This window comes from Apteryx rowi, unplaced genomic scaffold (genome assembly GCF_003343035.1).
Source record: "Apteryx rowi isolate R43461 unplaced genomic scaffold, aptRow1 scaffold_343, whole genome shotgun sequence".
NCBI lineage: Eukaryota > Metazoa > Chordata > Aves > Apterygiformes > Apterygidae > Apteryx > Apteryx rowi.
Window position 1 is genome coordinate 229,125 of NW_020449897.1, and position 16,556 is coordinate 245,680.

General features: G+C 50.6%; 1 protein-coding gene across 2 annotated transcripts in view; it reads left to right on the forward strand.

Moving 5' to 3' along the window:
- Window positions 1-16,246: 16,246 nt before the first annotated feature.
- Window positions 16,247-16,556, forward strand: part of CSNK1E (casein kinase 1 epsilon) — a 23,591-nt gene continuing 23,281 nt past the window's right edge. For both annotated transcript variants that reach the window (XM_026072592.1, XM_026072594.1), the window contains exon 1: window positions 16,247-16,444. The gene's annotated coding sequence lies outside the window, so the exon portion shown is untranslated. The remainder of the gene's footprint in view (window positions 16,445-16,556) is intronic.

Here is a 16,556-nt window from a genome sequence, read left to right on the forward strand (position 1 = left end):
GGAACGCTTCCTCAAGACTTTCCCCCTAATCCTGAGGAGCTGGCAGCTTGCTTTTACGGAAGGAGACACTGCTTATCCACTCACAAGCTTTATTTCTTTCCTTGTCTTACTATTGAATTATTTCTTTGACTTTTTATTGAAAGCTATTCTAGGAGACGAAGAACTTTTTCCCCTATGAATAAGATCCAGGCAGGCACTGGTTCAGATCCTCCACGTCATGACAACTAACTGTGCTGCTGTCACTCTTGCCAGTTTTCAAATGAATGTTGTTGTTGTTTTAAATGGCATTTGAGAAACTTGTTTCATGTTTTATTTTTGGTGACACTTTTAGTCAACCCTTTTGAAAAGAAACCATCATTGGCACCTTTCAACTCATCCAAAACTTGCTCAGCAAAATATTTTGATACACACTGCAGCTAAAAATATTTTCCAGAAACATGATAATAATCTCAAACAAGGAGAGAATGAGTTTGGATTTCCATGATCAGGAAATGATTCTGAAAATGTTCTTGCTTCAGAACAAATCTGTTCTTTTTCAACCAGCTCTGTTTTGGTTGTGTCTAGGAGTGCAATGTAGCATTCTGCCTTGTATCTTGCATCCAGGCTTCTGATCCCAGTGTGGTAAAAATACCTCTTCTATTTACTTCAAGCTTCAGCAGGCCATCTACTTCTTTGCAGAAGTGCCTGAGGTGTCTCCCAGCTTTATATGGGAAATATAAAGTGGCCATGGTTTTAACTGTCACAGAATTAAAAAAAAAAAAAAAAAAAAGCCTTTCCTTCAGAAGCTATTAAGGGCTTGCTCTTGCTCCTGCTAAGTCAATGAGACTTTCGCCATTGACTGTGGTAAGAGCAGAATTGGGCCCCAATGGAGTGCCACTACTGGAAAACCCCTGAGGCACCAGCCGTGTGCTAAATCTGCAAAGTTGGGACAAACTATTCCAGGCTGTGGAAAAAGGGGAGAGGAAAAAATACAGGGTGCTGGGCCTCGGCAGAGCTGAATTCAGCACTCAGACATTGGGTGGTATTGGGCCAGGCTTGGAGGGCAATTGCAACAGGCCTTCAGGCAGGTAATGGCTATAGCATAAGGAAGGGGAGACAGGGTACGAAATCCGTAGATGCAGCAAACTGTGACGTGGAGTCCCACAGCCAGGTAATGCCAGGCTGGCCGCTGAAAAACAGGAGGAGCTCAGATGGTAGAAAGTTCCTGGAGGGGCTACACATCGGTTGTTTCCCCTTCTGCCAAGTTCAGCCCTCTCCAATGCCCTTACATGCCTGTCTGCAGGACCCAGCACAGTGAGGTTTAGTAGCAAGACTTAAACTGGGGGAACATGGCCATTGCCTGTCCTAAGAGCACCATCTAGAGAGGAAAGCAAGGCTTGCATCCCTGCAGGTCCCAACTCCGTGGAGTGTTTGAAGGCTGCACTCAGGGCTGAGTCTTCCCCTGGAGCAGTCCTTTGCACTGAGGTGGCAGGGGGTGCTGCAGGCCAAGCTGAAGTCACACTGGCAAAGCTGTGCTGGGGCTTAGGACGGGCTCAGCAGGAAGTATTAGGTGTCAGAGCTGGAGGTCAGAGATCAAAATGTTTCCTTTCTGATCCTGGAGACAACGCAGGCTCAGAAAGGACAGGCGCTGATTGCCAACATTTTCACAGCCGTGCAACTCTGTGTTGGACCTTTAACCTGTGGTAAAGATCAGTGTGTCTGACAAACAGGCCACAGCTTTCTGCTCCATGCTATCAACTATCAGCTCTGTAAAACCTCAGCAGCTTTCACAGAGCAGCCACTGACTTGAACAGCAGTTCAGATATGCACTACCTCTTTGATTTCTTCTCCAGGCAAGGTCTACAAGGCTATTCTGGCCCTGAGAAGTTAAGCAGAAAAAAGAGTTCAGAGTCAGGTCATTCTGCTACCAGCCTGCCCTTCAAGCACCACCTCACAAGCCCATCCGGTTGCACTTGCTCAACATGAGATTTGCTCCCCTTTCCCCATTATTCAGTCCCTTGAAGTGGCACTGACAACTTATGGCTGTAGCAGAGTGTTGCTGTCTTTCCCCTGCCACAAATAGTTGGCCAGTGCAATCCCATAGTGGGAGAGGGGCAGTAAAACTGCATGGAATTGGAGAGGTACACCATTTGATGTGTCCTCGCCAGCACAGGGGCTGGTACACAACTCTCAGGTAGAGGGTTCGCAATACCCTGAGAGTTTTTCCGGCAACCAGTCTTTTCCTAACCCTTCAGGACATTAGAAAATGACATCCTGGCTTGCAAACTGCCCAGAGTCCCTGCACTTTCTAGCTAATGTGTGTTCCTCAATCCTGGGCTTCTTCCAGTTCCCAGGGAAAGCAACAGCAGCACAGCAGTCAATGGGCCATTAGTATATATACTTACCTTTGAACACCTGCCCTCCTGGGAGGAAATATTTTGGGGGAAATCCTTCTACTCTCTGAGCAGCCTTAGTTCTAGACATATAGATCCCAAGACACTAGCTATTAAAATTAGGTCAGAATGGAAGGAGGAAATGTGTGTTGCTAAGTGGAATGATGTGATTTCAGTGCCCTGATGCCTGCGAAGAAATTCAGAATGGACACAAACACCATCCTGAAATAGTCTGTGAGACACTGGATATTTGAACTTTAAAAGTTTTTGGCCTCTGAAATTAGCAGGATTATTTTGGTGCTGGCCCCAGTTTTGAAATAGCACGTCTTGGAACCTGGGAGCTGGTAATATTTGAGTCTCTGACCATAGTGCATTGATAGAGTTGTTTGAATGTCCTAGCGCTACAGTCACTGAAGTTGTCAGCTGAAGCAATGAAGGCCTATAAGATATGAAGTCTAGTTACAGAAGCTGTGCAACTGAGAGAATAAGGAGCTTGAAACTGCGACTGACAGGTGATTAGGTACTCACCCAGCAACAGACTCCCTGTGTCTATCAGGGACCTAACAAAGGCCTGCACATCCCTCCTGGTGTATTGAACAGAGGAGGATGAGCTGATGCAGAAACTCCACAGAACACTCTGAAGATATACATAACATGACCTGCAGCCTGCATGTGCTTCTCGTACAGATAAAATGAGGAATCAGTTTGAAAGTGGGTGCAAGCACATGACAGGTGATGCCAACCTATAGCAGACTGCTTGATATGACAGAGAAGGAGTTGATTAAATGTATGCAAATGGAAGCCAAAATATAGCTATAAACTGCTGGATAGTTGGTTACACCCTGTGCCGTTTCCTCTCCAGGACACAGTGCTGTGCTCACTAGCAATCGGGTTGCCCTGAATAAAGAAACTTGTGTGACCAATCCAGCGCCAAACAAGGCTGTGCAGAGAAACCGTGAAGAACTGTGATGAGAAACAGCTCTGGAGCAGAGTGTTGCAGCCATGGGGTGAGTGCTGCACCCTGGAGTGTCAGGAGTATTTGGAGGCCCTGCAGTGTCTGAAGAGCCAGCATTGTTTGGTGAGCTGGTAGCAGCCGATGGGACAGAGCAGTCCGGAGTCAGCGGAGGAGGGAAGTCATGGGAAGAGCAGCTGGTAGTGATTGCTGCAGAGGAGGTATGAGGTGCGTTGGTGGAGCTGTAATGCCTGGATGAAGCTGTATGCTCCCTGCTGCTCTGTTTGAGACACATCTCTCCTGCAGCAGTCGAATGGCCCCACAAGTTCCAAATGCACCATAGGAAAAAACAGAAGCAATTTGTGAAAAACACCGGATTTTCTGAGTTCTTGTAATTATTTGATGATGTGTCCCATGAAGAAGCCTTCAGAGCCCTGAGCTCTTTCGTGGCCCCATTGTGCTTGCTGCTGCACAGGCACAAGAGAAGAGGCAGTTCCTGTTCCAGAGAGCTTCCAGTCTCTGTCAGAAAGAAATAAAAGGGGGAAGGGAGCAGGCTGACAACAAGGCAAAGTGACTTGCCCTAGATCATGAAACAGACAGTGACATGAGGAGGAATTTAACCTGTTTCTGTGGGTTTAACCTGTCACCTCTCTGCACAGCTGGAGATGTCACAAGGGATAAACAAATTGGGACTAGTTCCTAAAATAGCCCTCCCTGTCCTCCCTGCATCCGCAGCTGCAGTGAAACTGTGTCCAAGATGCTGTGTTGTGAGGCTCTCTCTAGGTATGTGCACAAGTCCCATCGCCTTCGTATCACTGCCTAGGACACCAAATGGCAGCTCTGATCGACCAAGGGCAGCGCATGTTCCAATCTTGGACAGCTGCTGCCTCCAAGCATCCAGCTGCAGGAATGAGGAACCATAGCATCACATTGCTTCCCCAAACTTTACCTGCATGGGGCCTTACAGATACAAATCAGCGCTTTGAAATCATACCCAGAAGTCAACAAGAGACTGTGGCAGGCTTGGATGAGCATGTCCTGGGGTTCCTGAGGAGTAACAGCACAAGGCAGGCAGGCAGGCAGGTGCTGGCTATGCCAGTTCCTGGGCAGCCCGTAAGCACAGCCTTTTGGAGAGAGACGGGTGAGCACTCTAAGCTGGTCCTGGAGCTGTAACAGGCTGCCTGGGTTGCTCTGCCTTTGGAGTGATCCTCCTACGAGAATCAGTAATCTGAAGTGAATTATGCCAGACCAAAAGCAGAAACAACCCCTCCCCCCCCCAATCCTTAGTTCTTGCAGGGAATGAGTCCTCAGCTGCCTCTTGKCCTTCACTGTGTGGGACTTGCGGTGAGATGGCCTTCTGTTAATCGGTGCCCTGTGCCTGGTGTTCAGATAGCGAGGACAGGCTGTCCCTTCCAGAGAAACCCCTTGCATAAGAATTAAAGAGGAGCTGGGCTAAGATGCTGAACTAATCCACCAGGGCATGCTGGGAAGCTGCATTTTAAGCCATTCTCCCTGCCCTCCCATCTCCTCGTATGTTGTTTATCTCTCCTGTCCCTCCCACAGCAGTACGTGAATTATCCTGACTGGGCAAGCTGGTTTCATAACCGCCTGAGCTGCCTCCCCCCACTCCCTGAGTCTGCATGGGAGTTGCTCGTACATGGGAGGTTTTTTAGTTACCACTGGTTTGTGCCATTGTGAATAACAAGCCCACACAAATGCTGCTCCCCTCCCCGCCAGAATCTGCACACTGCACATGTATTTTGCTACTATGGCCACATGTTCACTCCCATGGCACACGAGCACACACTCCCAGCACACGCTTACATCGCAAGCTCCTTGCAAGCGCACTTCACACACATGTGACACTGTTCGATCTCACCAGTATGCGCCACACAGACAAAACCAATATGTGTGACATGCTGCCCCAACAGACCGTACAGGGGCTCCCCCTGTTACGACATGCTCATCACCGATAGCCAGGATGTGCGCATGACACCACGTCCTCCTTCAGCTGCACTTCACACAGGGCTTGCACCACAGGCTTGCAGTTCACACTTGCCACTGACACAAACAAATGCACGGCACATACATACCTGATGTGTTCTTGTCACACATGCCAAACGCGCACCACACACACATGGGCATCATGCAGTTTTTACACACAGATCATAGGATAATTCAGGTTGGAAGAGACCTTGGGACATCTCTAGTCCAGCCTCCTGCTCAAAGCAGGGTCAGCTAAGAGGTCAGACCAGGTTACTCAGGGCTTTATCCAGTCTGGTCTTGAAAATCTCCAAGGGTGGAAACCACACAGCCTCTCTGGGCGACTTTTCCCCATGCTTGACTGTCCTCATATGGAAAAAGATTTTCTTACACCCAGTTTGGACCTCTCTTGTTTCAACTTATGCCCTTTGTTTCTCATCCTCCTACCACATCCCGCTGTGAAGAGCCTGTCTCTATCTTCTACCAAGACCCCTAAAACCTTTTCTGCAGAGCTGCTCCCAAGGCAGTCAGTCCCCAGCCAGTCTTGTTGCCAGGTGCTCTTCCTTTCCAGGTTTAGGGCTTTGCACTTGTCCTTGTTGAATTTCATAAGGGTCCTGTAGGCCCACTCCTCCAGCCTGTCTAGGTCCCTCTGAATGGCAGCCCTGCCCTCAGACACGTTGACCGGTCCCCTTCCCGAATTTGGTGTCATCTGCAAACTTGACCAGAGTGCACTCCATCACCTCCTCCAGGTTATTGATAAAGTTGTTAAACAGGACAGTCCCAGGATAGACCCCTGTGGTACCTCACTTGTTACCATCCTCTAGGTAGAGTGCAACCCATTAACCACTATCCCATGAGCCTGACCTTCCAACCAGTTTTTTACCCATCTGGTTATCTAGCCATCCAGACCACAATGCCCTTACCTAGATAGATACAGCAATTTTATGGAAGACGGTGTTGACAGCCTGGCTGAAGTTGAGGTAGACAACTTCCACTGCTCTCCCCTCACCCACAAACTCAAGTCATTCTATCACAGAAGTCAATCAGGTTGGTCAGGCATGACTTATCCCTGGCAAATCCATCGTGACAGTTCCCAGTCACCATCTTCTCCTTCATGCATGCAGCAATGTGTTCCAAGAGGATTTGCTGAATGATTTTCCCTGGGACCAAATGGTGTCCGACCAGCCTATAGTTCCCAGAATCAACCTTTTGGCCTGTTTTGAAGATGGATGCAATATCTATCTTTCTCCAGTTGCCGGGGACCTCCTCTGATCTCCACGATTTGTACTTATGTATTCAGCCTCTCCTGCAGCCAGCTTCCCAGAAACGTGATTTCACAGTTGAATTGCCTCCCATCCAACCAGTCCTGTACTTTTGTCCGACCTGCAAATCTTCCTGAAGGGGCAAATGCAGCTTCTCAGATCTCAGCTGCATTGCTCCCACTGTTTCTAAGGGGGGGGAGGGGCTGTATTTCTGAGCCCCAGGGCCAGGTTTGGGGCTGCACATCCTCTCACTAGAGGTTTAGAGATATTCACACTGATGCCAAAAGCCATCCCTGCTGCCATGYAGGAAGGGAGAGGGGAGCAGAGCTGCCTTGATCTGCCATGTCCCTCCTGCTCCCACCCCTCCTGGGAGAAGGTATGGGGCTGTCCCAGCTAACAGCTCTGCCCCAAGTGGTGGTCATGGGGCAAAAAACAAAGCAGAGAGAAGGTCCAGCTCAGTCCCTTTTCTCCTTAAAATAAGAGGGCTGGAGTTTCTTACAGTATATGCTGCTTCCAAGACCTGCTGGTGGGGAGGAATCCAGGAGACTTGGTGAGGCAGAGGTGGTGCCTCCCCTGGATTGCCAAAGGGGGGCTGAGCTGGAGAGGAAGGAAAAGCAATGGGGGTGCAAAAAGGGACTGGAAGTCCTGCGGTTAAAACACTAGAGAGAAAATGTGAGCCCTATTCCCAGTCCTGCCACTGACTGCCTCCATGACACTCGGCAAGTTGTGGCAACTCTCCATCCCCTGTCCATGACACCGAGGCTGGGTGCTGGGCCAGAGTCTTCAACCATTCACTGGGTGCTCAGATGCCCGGATGCCTGGGGGTCACTCAGCAAGCCAGTGAAGAGAACAAGTTTGTGTATCTTTGAGCAAGATCCAGCCAATTCAGCCCTGAGTACAGCTCCCGCCAAGGAACCTTGGCCCTGTCCTGTAGCTCTCTGTTACATCTGCCCTGGCCTGACACAGCTTTGACGGTGCACCTGACTATTCCTGTTTGTTTTTCTCCATTAGGTCTTTAAAACAACAACAACAACAACAACAACAACAACAACAAAAACAAAGCAAGCCAGCGTAGGTGTAGTAAAGACAGTCAGTTGCAAACTGACAGAAGCTGGGAATACCACGAGGATAAAAAAGGTGAGGTATATGGAAAAAAACAATAAAGGCCCTTAATTATAGGCGTGGCCAGGAGCAGCTCCTTCTATTAAGGTTGCTGATACTTCCCCTTTGAAGACCCTGTTTTTACTCGCTTATAACTTTGTCACAGTTTCACCTCTTGAGCAGAAATTTTCCGTAACAAGTGGCTGCCTCAGCTTGAATTGGGTGTATTTATTTAGTTCTTTCTGAAAATTTTGGCTGGGTGCTAGATTTCCTGGGCTGGAAGAAATATATATATGGTTTGGCCCAGGGTACTAAAGCCCCAGCTCTTCTGGGCTCTCAAGCAAGGGCTTGGCCTTGGGCAGGAAGTCAGGTTTTCTATCAGGGAGGCTATGTTTTGCCAGCTCTGTGAAACACCACTGCTTCCCCCCACAGTGTGAACAAATTATGTATCTTTGCAAAATGCAAGAGGAAGCCTTGTTCACAGCTACATAATACTGGCCTCTGTTTACTTGCCCAACACTCCCTCAGCTTCTAAGGCTGGCACAATGGCGTACAGGCCTTCCCACAGAAGAATAGGCCTAAAGGGACCCAGAAGGGCTTTCCCTTTTAGGGTTGCTTCCTGCTACTCTGAGTCAGGCACCAGACTGAACCCTCTGATGCCTCACTCTCCCAGTCACCTCTCTTTTGGCTTCTGGGAAGTCTGGTGGAGGAAGGCCCTCGATTTGAATAGGGAGGGGATGAAACCCAAAGGGAAAGGAAGAGGGAAAGGACCAAAAATCTGAGGAAAAGCAAATGAGACTGGGAGTTGAAGGGAGAAGCTGGGACTGGTTGGGCAAGGGGTTAGTGCCTGGGAACTCTCAGAGTGACTTGGACTGGCTGAGCAGGAGAATTAGGAGCCAGGGAGAAGAGAGCAGGGCTAGTCGGGACAGCGAGATGGGGAACAGGAACAGGAGAGGAAGGTGATAGGCAGAGGGTCRGGCAGGGGGAACAGGAAGAGGCAGGCAGTGCTCAAACCATTTAGCTGAGGAATGGGGGGCTCTGGTGGCAGACATGGACTGGGGATGGAGGGTGCTGAGCATAGGACTGACTGCCCAAGGAGACTTGGACTAACGATGGGGAGCAGGTTATGTGGAGGGGAGGCAGCATGTGGTGGGAAGATCGGGACTAACTGGCCAAGGACAGGAGAGCAAAGGCCCAAGGGATAAGGACTATGGATGTACGTGTGTGTTGGGGGGGGGGGTAATTTTGGATCAGCAATTTGGGAAGCAACACTGGGACTAAGATGCATTAAGAGGAGGGGAGAAACAGGCTGGGCACGCAGCTAGGCCTGACTGGTACTGTCTGGGAAGGAAACTGGGCCTGGCTGTGCACTAGGGAAGAGACTGTGAATGAGAGGTGAGATAGGATGCGGAAGGGGACAATGACTGAGCCTGAAGCCCAGGATTTGGTGAAAAGCCTAAAGAATGGAGGCCAAAAATGGGAAAGCTGGAAGAAATGGGACAGAGGGAGCAACAGATATAGGCTGAGCCAGAGACAGCTTGGAGTGGTCGAGGGGAGCAAGAAGGACAAGCCATATCAGCTTGTGTTTGTGGGACCACAGATTTCTCCAGCACCTGAACAAGATGCCATGATTCCCAAGTCTTACTACTCCTGTGCTGTCACCCCAAACACCTCCTGACAGCATGTCTTACCTCTCACCAGCTCTAGTCCTCACTGAGGACAACAGGCCACTGCTGCTATCTGTTATATCAGAATACACATTTCTCATCATTGAGAAATGGCAGCAGCAAGGCTGTCCATGCAACTGCCCTTCAATGTCCTCATGCATATGAATTACAACAGAGTCTTTAATTACACAGTCACAGACCTATTTTCCACAGAACACCTGCAGCACACAGGTTAGATGGTGCTCTGGGTGAGTCTGGGCTGTGTCACGAAGGAGGCTCTTTGCAGGGCCCCAGCATCTTTTTTTTTTTTTCCAAAAGTGTGAAGAAAAAGGGGTGACTCATTGCTGAGACAGTTGTGTTTTGGCCAGCATCCCTGCCTCTGCTGCAGATTTCCTACCTGATGCTGAGCGAGTCACTCAGAGCAACCTTTTCAGAGGTAGCTATTAGCTGTGTTTTATTTATTTTGGCATTTTGCTTTGTTTTTAGTAATGTACTATCCTGGGATCCTGATGTCTCATTTACAGGAGTGTTTATCGCTCCCTGCTGCAAGTGCATGGGGACTTACACTTGGCTATACAAAAGGCTGTAAAAGGCAGAGTGCTCTGGCAAAGCTCACAACTCAGTTCAGCATCCCCACATTACAGGCTACTTTTGACCTTACTTCCAGGAATGCTGGGTCCTCCTCTCTAAAATGCTACTCTCTTGCTTGGCATGAGTATTGAGAAGGCAAATCTATTATTATTTGTGAAGCACTGAGAAACTAGAGTGTGAGACCCTGTGAACATTAATCATTGTTTTTAGAGTAGGGGCTGAATAGTCTGAAGTTAATAATTGTGAGTTAATGCTTTGAACAACAAGAATAAAGCAGAATACTAAACAGCTGTCCCTTAAATAATCACCTGCCAACCTGAGCAGGAGTCCTGGGACAAGAAATGCATGTGGTCTCATATTGACTGGACCATAATCCATATTATTGCTATTTTGCCCTTGCCTAGGTTTTGAGGATTGTGCTGCATTAGTGCTGCCCTTGCACAGCATTTTGAATGTGATAAAGTAAATCTTGTGGTTCCTGTGACACACAGGTAATCCTGTGCCTCTGTTATACCAAGGGAGCAGAGAGTGGCTGAGGTGCAGCCCCACCGTAAGCTAGTGCGGGAGGCAGCCAGATCTATGCTCCCTAGGCCAAGAAAGCTTTCTGCGGGCACAGCTGACACATACATACAGCGCTGTATATATCAGCTCCACAAAAGCAGAAGTTCCCCCAGCCTGGTGAGAATTTGCCTCAGGGACTCTTGGGCTGCTGGGGGGGTCCACTCTGTTGGATGTGTCTCTTGCTGAGGGTGCCTGCCTCCTCAGGAATCTCTACTCTTGAATTCCAGGTGGAAATGTTGTTTTTTCTCACTTCATATCTTCTTGCTTTCACTGGCCTTGAAGAAGTGAAGCTTTGACCCAGAGCTGAGTTCTCCACTGTTTCCCTGATTCCCCACACTTTCCTAGCACTGGCAAATCTCTCTGTGGTCTTCAAAGAGGCATGTCTCTCTCTGGATAGTAGATGAAATAGGATTTTCCTCACTGCAGATAAGGCAGAGCTGCCAAATATGACCTGGCAGTTTTCTGATGTCTGCTAGGTTCCTTGGAGCTCAGCTTTCCTTGAGAGAGCTTCATTGTGCACAAGTTTTTCACTAGGTGCCATGAACCCAGCTGCCTGATCAAAGAAAATCATATATGGTGACTTTGGAAAGCCACCCAGCAGTGACAATGTCAATAAACAGGGCAACTCTGGTCCTCCTTCTCCTTTCCTATGCAAGGAATGAAATGGCCAACTGATGATGTTGGCTGGGTGCCCACTGAGATAAATCCCCCTTGGATATAGTAGCCAGCGAGCACCTTTCCAACTGCTCCAGGCACTCAGCAGAGCTGGGCAGTCTCTCCATCACTCAGCTCACAACGCATCACACTGGGTTCCCACTGTAGTACCGCAGCATGAGCACTGGGGACTGCCCAAGGACCTTCCCATGCTAACAGAGGGGCACCCAAGGGCCTGCCAGGACAGCCACCCTGTGCAGCCCATCTTCTGCCTACCAGCCTTCAGCAATAGCATTCCCTAGGTCACCTAGGGATGCTTTGGCCACGTTCGGACCCTGTGAAAGGCAAATGCCAGAAAATGTTCCAGGTCCAGGTGCCCCAGTCACTGAGCTAAGGGGCCTGACTGCAGCATGCCATGACTCCCTTCCATGCTCTGCACCCAAGATCCTTCCCAGGAAGCCAGGGAGAATGGGTGAGGCGAGACTGCCCAGGGTCTCATCCTGGCAAGAAGTTAGAGCGCGGCTGGGGCTCACTGTTGGGTCTGGGATGTTAGACAGCCTTCCAGGTGCTGTATTTTAGGTAAAGCCTTAATGCACATTTGTCATCGTATTCTGGTGCCTAATACAGGGCTAGATACGGGGGGATGTTCACTTTTGGGGGGGCACAGAGAATAAGAGATGCTTGTGACTACTGCTGAGGGCCAGTTTGGTAACTGGAGAGGAATGGAGATGCCCCAGTAGAGACTGTGAGTGTGGATTCTGCCAGTCCCTCAAATTTCTTCCCTTCCCTTGCCATGCCCCACCTCTTTCCAGTCAGGGTCCAGCTGCTTGTGTCATAACACCTATCTTTTTTAGACATTGGGGCAGGAATTATCTGTTTATTACTGGAGCACTGAAAGCCCTGGTGGAGATAGGGTCTCCACTGGCTGCCACACACAAAACCAAACAGCAGTCCCTGACCCTGGGATAAGTCACTTCAGAAGAAGAGGTGTAACTAGGCAATGCTTGGAGAGAAGAAGGTGGGTGTTATTAGATCACATAGTTAACCAGGCTAACAGCACTAAAAGCTTGATTACAATTCAATTAAGGGAATGTTTCTAATTAAAGAGTTCTTATTTTAAGCCCTAAATGATTAAAATAAAGGTAGCAGAAGTGTCTGTACACACATTCTTATTTCACCCTCAAGGGCTGTGTCTACATTTGGGATTTCTTCAAATTCTCTCCTGCCACCTCAGCTCAGGCCTTATGCCATGACCGCCAGCAACAGTGGGAGAGCTAGTGTAGGTAACATCACCCTAAACTCTGCACCCACCTGCCATGCCAAGAGCTGACACAGCATCTCTCAAACTGGGGGAAGGTAGAAGAAGGTGCTGAAAGTATCCCAGAGGGGAGAAGAACAAACATATTGCTAGCTGTAGCTGGGAGAGAAGGATGAGCAGTGAGAAGAGGGATAGGGAAAATATTCTGGGTTACATTGACAGTACCTTCTTTGGTGTAAATGCCAGTCAGTGAAACAAGCAACATCTCTACAGAAGACTCCTTCTCTCCTTGGCACTAGGGATAATTTGCTGTGGGCCTCACATGGCCCACTGGCCTGGGAGTTTGCCACCGAGCAGGAGCACCTTCAGACTTTCCCAGGATCTGATTTGGACCTATCCTTCCAGATGCCCAGTCTAACAGAACCTCCTTTGCTTATTGGTTGTGTGGGCCTATCTCAGGCCTTTTGGCAAAGGGGAAGTTGTGACTTGCGTTGAGCTCCAGCAAATTCCCCCTCAGCTGATGTTCACCTGCCAGGGGTATGAGGGCAAGTCCTTGGCTGAATTCAGCTCCCAGCCTTTCGCAAGGAGCTGTATGTTTTATTACCTATCTTCCCATCTGTTCACTGTTATGTAAGCTGTGAAACTACAGAAGTTCAATGGAGCATGTGTAAGAAAATGTCATTACTATGAAAAACTCAATTAAATTTTAACTTCTAAGAATGGAGACAAAGTTCTGTGATAAAACTAGCCTGGCAGTGATAGAGAGCAATGGTGCAGATTTCCAAAGGCTTGTGTAAAACAGGACTATTCCCATATCTCAGTGGCCCATCAAATCAGTGTTCATGGTGACTGGTTACAGACTTGCTGGATGGGAGGGAGGAAGCGGGATTCAGAGGACTGTAGCCCATATTCTTGGCACAGCTTAAAGCAATGCATGCTTTCTGGGTTGCATGATGCTGGTGGAGCAGCACAGGACAGTGGAGTGCATCTAGTTGTGCTTCGTGATCTCAACAGCCTATGTTTAGTTGTGCATTTCAAAGTTGAGATAGACTCAGAAAGGGACACGTTGTGGGGGCTGCTGAGTACAGAGACACCCACCTCTGACCCAGGGGTGCCTCCGCTGCTGATTCCAAGAGGCCGGGAGAGTGTTCAGAGGGTGCTGCACTACATGCTCGTCCTACTCTTACACTCTCCCACTTGAGCTCTCCCCAGTCATGCTTATCTACTTCACCCTTGGCCTGACTAAAGGAATTGCAGTTCTTGACTTTACAATGACTCTGCCAATGCAGCTCCACCCTAATGAGGGCATCTTGGTGTCTGCAAAGCTTGGAAGTATCTGGCTCTTGCTCTACAGTGCCTACATCTGCTCCCTTACTTCTCACTTATGTTGACCTCCAAAGTCCTCCTGCACTCCTGGTCCTAGAGCTGCACTACTGCACCTCACTTCTGCATTGCCCTCTGCAGCCTATTTGCCTACTTACCCTTTTTCTAAGCATCTTTTGGCTCTGCCTTTCCTACTGCCTCACTGGTGCCTCAGCAGCTCTGTGAGCGTCCCTGAGTGCTTACTGAAAAAATCCTCCTGCCTTTCCAGTCCTGCCTCCTCAAGTGCCAGCTAGGTCCCCCCATCTGGACCTGGTACAGGTGCCCTTTCTGTCACCGGCACAGCTGTATGCATCCTGCTAAGTGCCCCACGGCAGAAGGGTGAGTGGGTCCCAGGGCTCACAATGAATTGCCGCAGTCCTGCTGGCTCAGGGAGGACTCAGAGATGACCTGGTATGTTGTTATGACATGTTCTTGTCTGCAGCTGCCTGTATCATTCACAGAGGCTGGATCTGCCTTCATTCGGAGGCAGAGCTGCAAAGGGAAAGGGAGGAAGGAGGCTGCAGACACTGTTCCTTCTCCTCAGGAGCCCGGCTGTGCGGGTTGAGCAGGGGTTAAGCCTTGTTAAGGAAATTGGAAAAAGCCCTTTTATGCTTTGTCAGTTGAACTGACCTAAGCCCTGGGTCGCAGCTTTCTTGCTCCTCCATTCATGCTGCTCTCAGGCAGGCTCTGCCAAGGCACCTGAATGCTCATCTGCAGGAGTTTTAACATTGCTGCCCACCAACTCCATGTGCTGCCTCTCCTCTCACCTGCACCAGCCTTTCCCATTTGAGTCCTGCCCCAGCATAGACCCTTCAGTCACTCTTTGCCAATTCAAACCTAACCTCCCACCTCCTCCAACCTCCCTCTAACCCTCAAATGCTTCCCCTGCCTCAGCTCTGCTGTTACACCTTAGTGCAGATCTGAAATACCCTGGCTGCTCCCCCCCCCGCCCCAGCTTGCTTTCTCCATCCCCAAGTGCCACTTCTCCTGCCCCAGACCTGAGCATTCAGCTCCATCAGTGCTAACTGTAGCATGTGGTTCCTGTAGACAGAAGGTCTTCATCTTCAACCCCTTCTCGGTAAAACCTGCCCTCTGCTCTTCCCGTGTCTCCTTCTGTGTTTTCCAGAAGAATGATTGCCCTTTGGCACCCTATGGGGGTAACAATACTTTGGTGAGAATTCGGTAAAGGCCGGCACTGCACTGGTGTGTATGTTTCTGTGCATTTTCCAGAAGGCTTTCTTAATGTGTTTGTGGGAATGTAGCAATTTTGTACATGTTCTGTGTGTTTGTAGGTATAAATACTTTTTTATAAATACACCCTAACAAATCTGTGCCCTCACCAGGAATTCAGAGCGCTCCCTGTTTTGTTTGCAGCGATGACTTGGGCTTGCACAGCACCAGGAAGAGAACACAAATTTCTTTCCTCCAACAAAGCCCAAGGCTCCTGCCACTGAAGGGGGAGCCTCGGTCAGCCGGGGAGCACCCACGGCACAGCTCCGTAGGTCTGATTCCACATGGAAAGGGACATTGTCATCCAAACACCTCAGGACCTGGGCAGTATCCCTCTGTTTGCGCTTATCTGTCAGTTGGCACCTTCCTGTTTCAGCATGTGCTGCTGCGTTGTGTTTATGTGTATGTGTGGACCTCTCTATGTGCACACATATGTGTACGTGTGTGTTTATGTGCATGTTGACATTTATAAGTACTTTGCCCAAGGGATGCCTGGTGTTTCCAAGAGGCTGGGGTTGCAAAGCACTGACCCTCTCTAGCAGACATAACAAACCAGGAATCGCTTTAACATCTCACAGACCCCATGGCCTTCTTGCTAACCCCCTGCTTCATGTTTGCATGCACCCACATGTCTGAAGAGGGCCATGGATGTCCTGGACCTGTCCTGGATGTCCACAGATCCTGTTGTGGGCACAGGCTGGAGGACAGGGCTGGACAAGCCAGCCGAGGAGACCCCACATCCTGGGGTGATGACCCCAGCACGCAGCCGTGAGGAGATGACGCCCCAGAAGTGCCCGAGGGCCCCATCCCGGGGCTGCCTCACTTCCCCACACTGCAGTGCCCGGGGCGGCCATGGACGGGCCCGTTGCCCCCCGGGGCACCCCATCCCGGGGCTGCCCCACTTCCCCACATGGCAGCACCCGGGGTGGCCACGGACAGGCCCGTTGCCCCCCGGGGCGCCCCGCCACCGCTGAGGGGACACCTTCCCCGGGGGAGCCCGGTGGCCACTGAGGGGAGACCTTCCCCGAAACCCCGTGTGTGGGGGCAAGGCCTCCCCGCCGCCCCTCGTCGGGTGGCCCCGGGAGCGAAATGGGCGGCGGGCGGGGAGAGCAGCGGGGAACGGCGGCGGAGCGCGGCGGGCGGTTGTGCCTTTAACGGCGGGCGGGCGGGAGGAGGGCTGGAGCTGCGCTGGGTGACATCAGTGGGTTTGGCTCCGGGGCTCAATGGAAACTGGGTGAGCGCCGGGCTGTGCCGAGCACACGCCGGCTGGAGGGGACGGCGAGCGGGCGGGAGGCGGCAGGCAGCGCCGCGCCGCGCCGAGCGAAGGAGGGACGCGCCGGGCACGGCCGCCACCAGCCCTCCCCAATCCTCCGTCATCCTTCCCGCCGCGGCCGCCTGGCCCCTTGACAGCCGGCGGAGCAGCAGCCCCACACGGCCCCCTTCCCGGCAGGGTGGGTATGGGGGGCGCCCGCCTCCATCTTGGGGCGCAAACCCCGGGGGAAAGGCGGCCCCTCCGGCTCTTTGTGTGCGCGGAGGGAGCGAGCGAGCGAGCGAGCGAGGGAG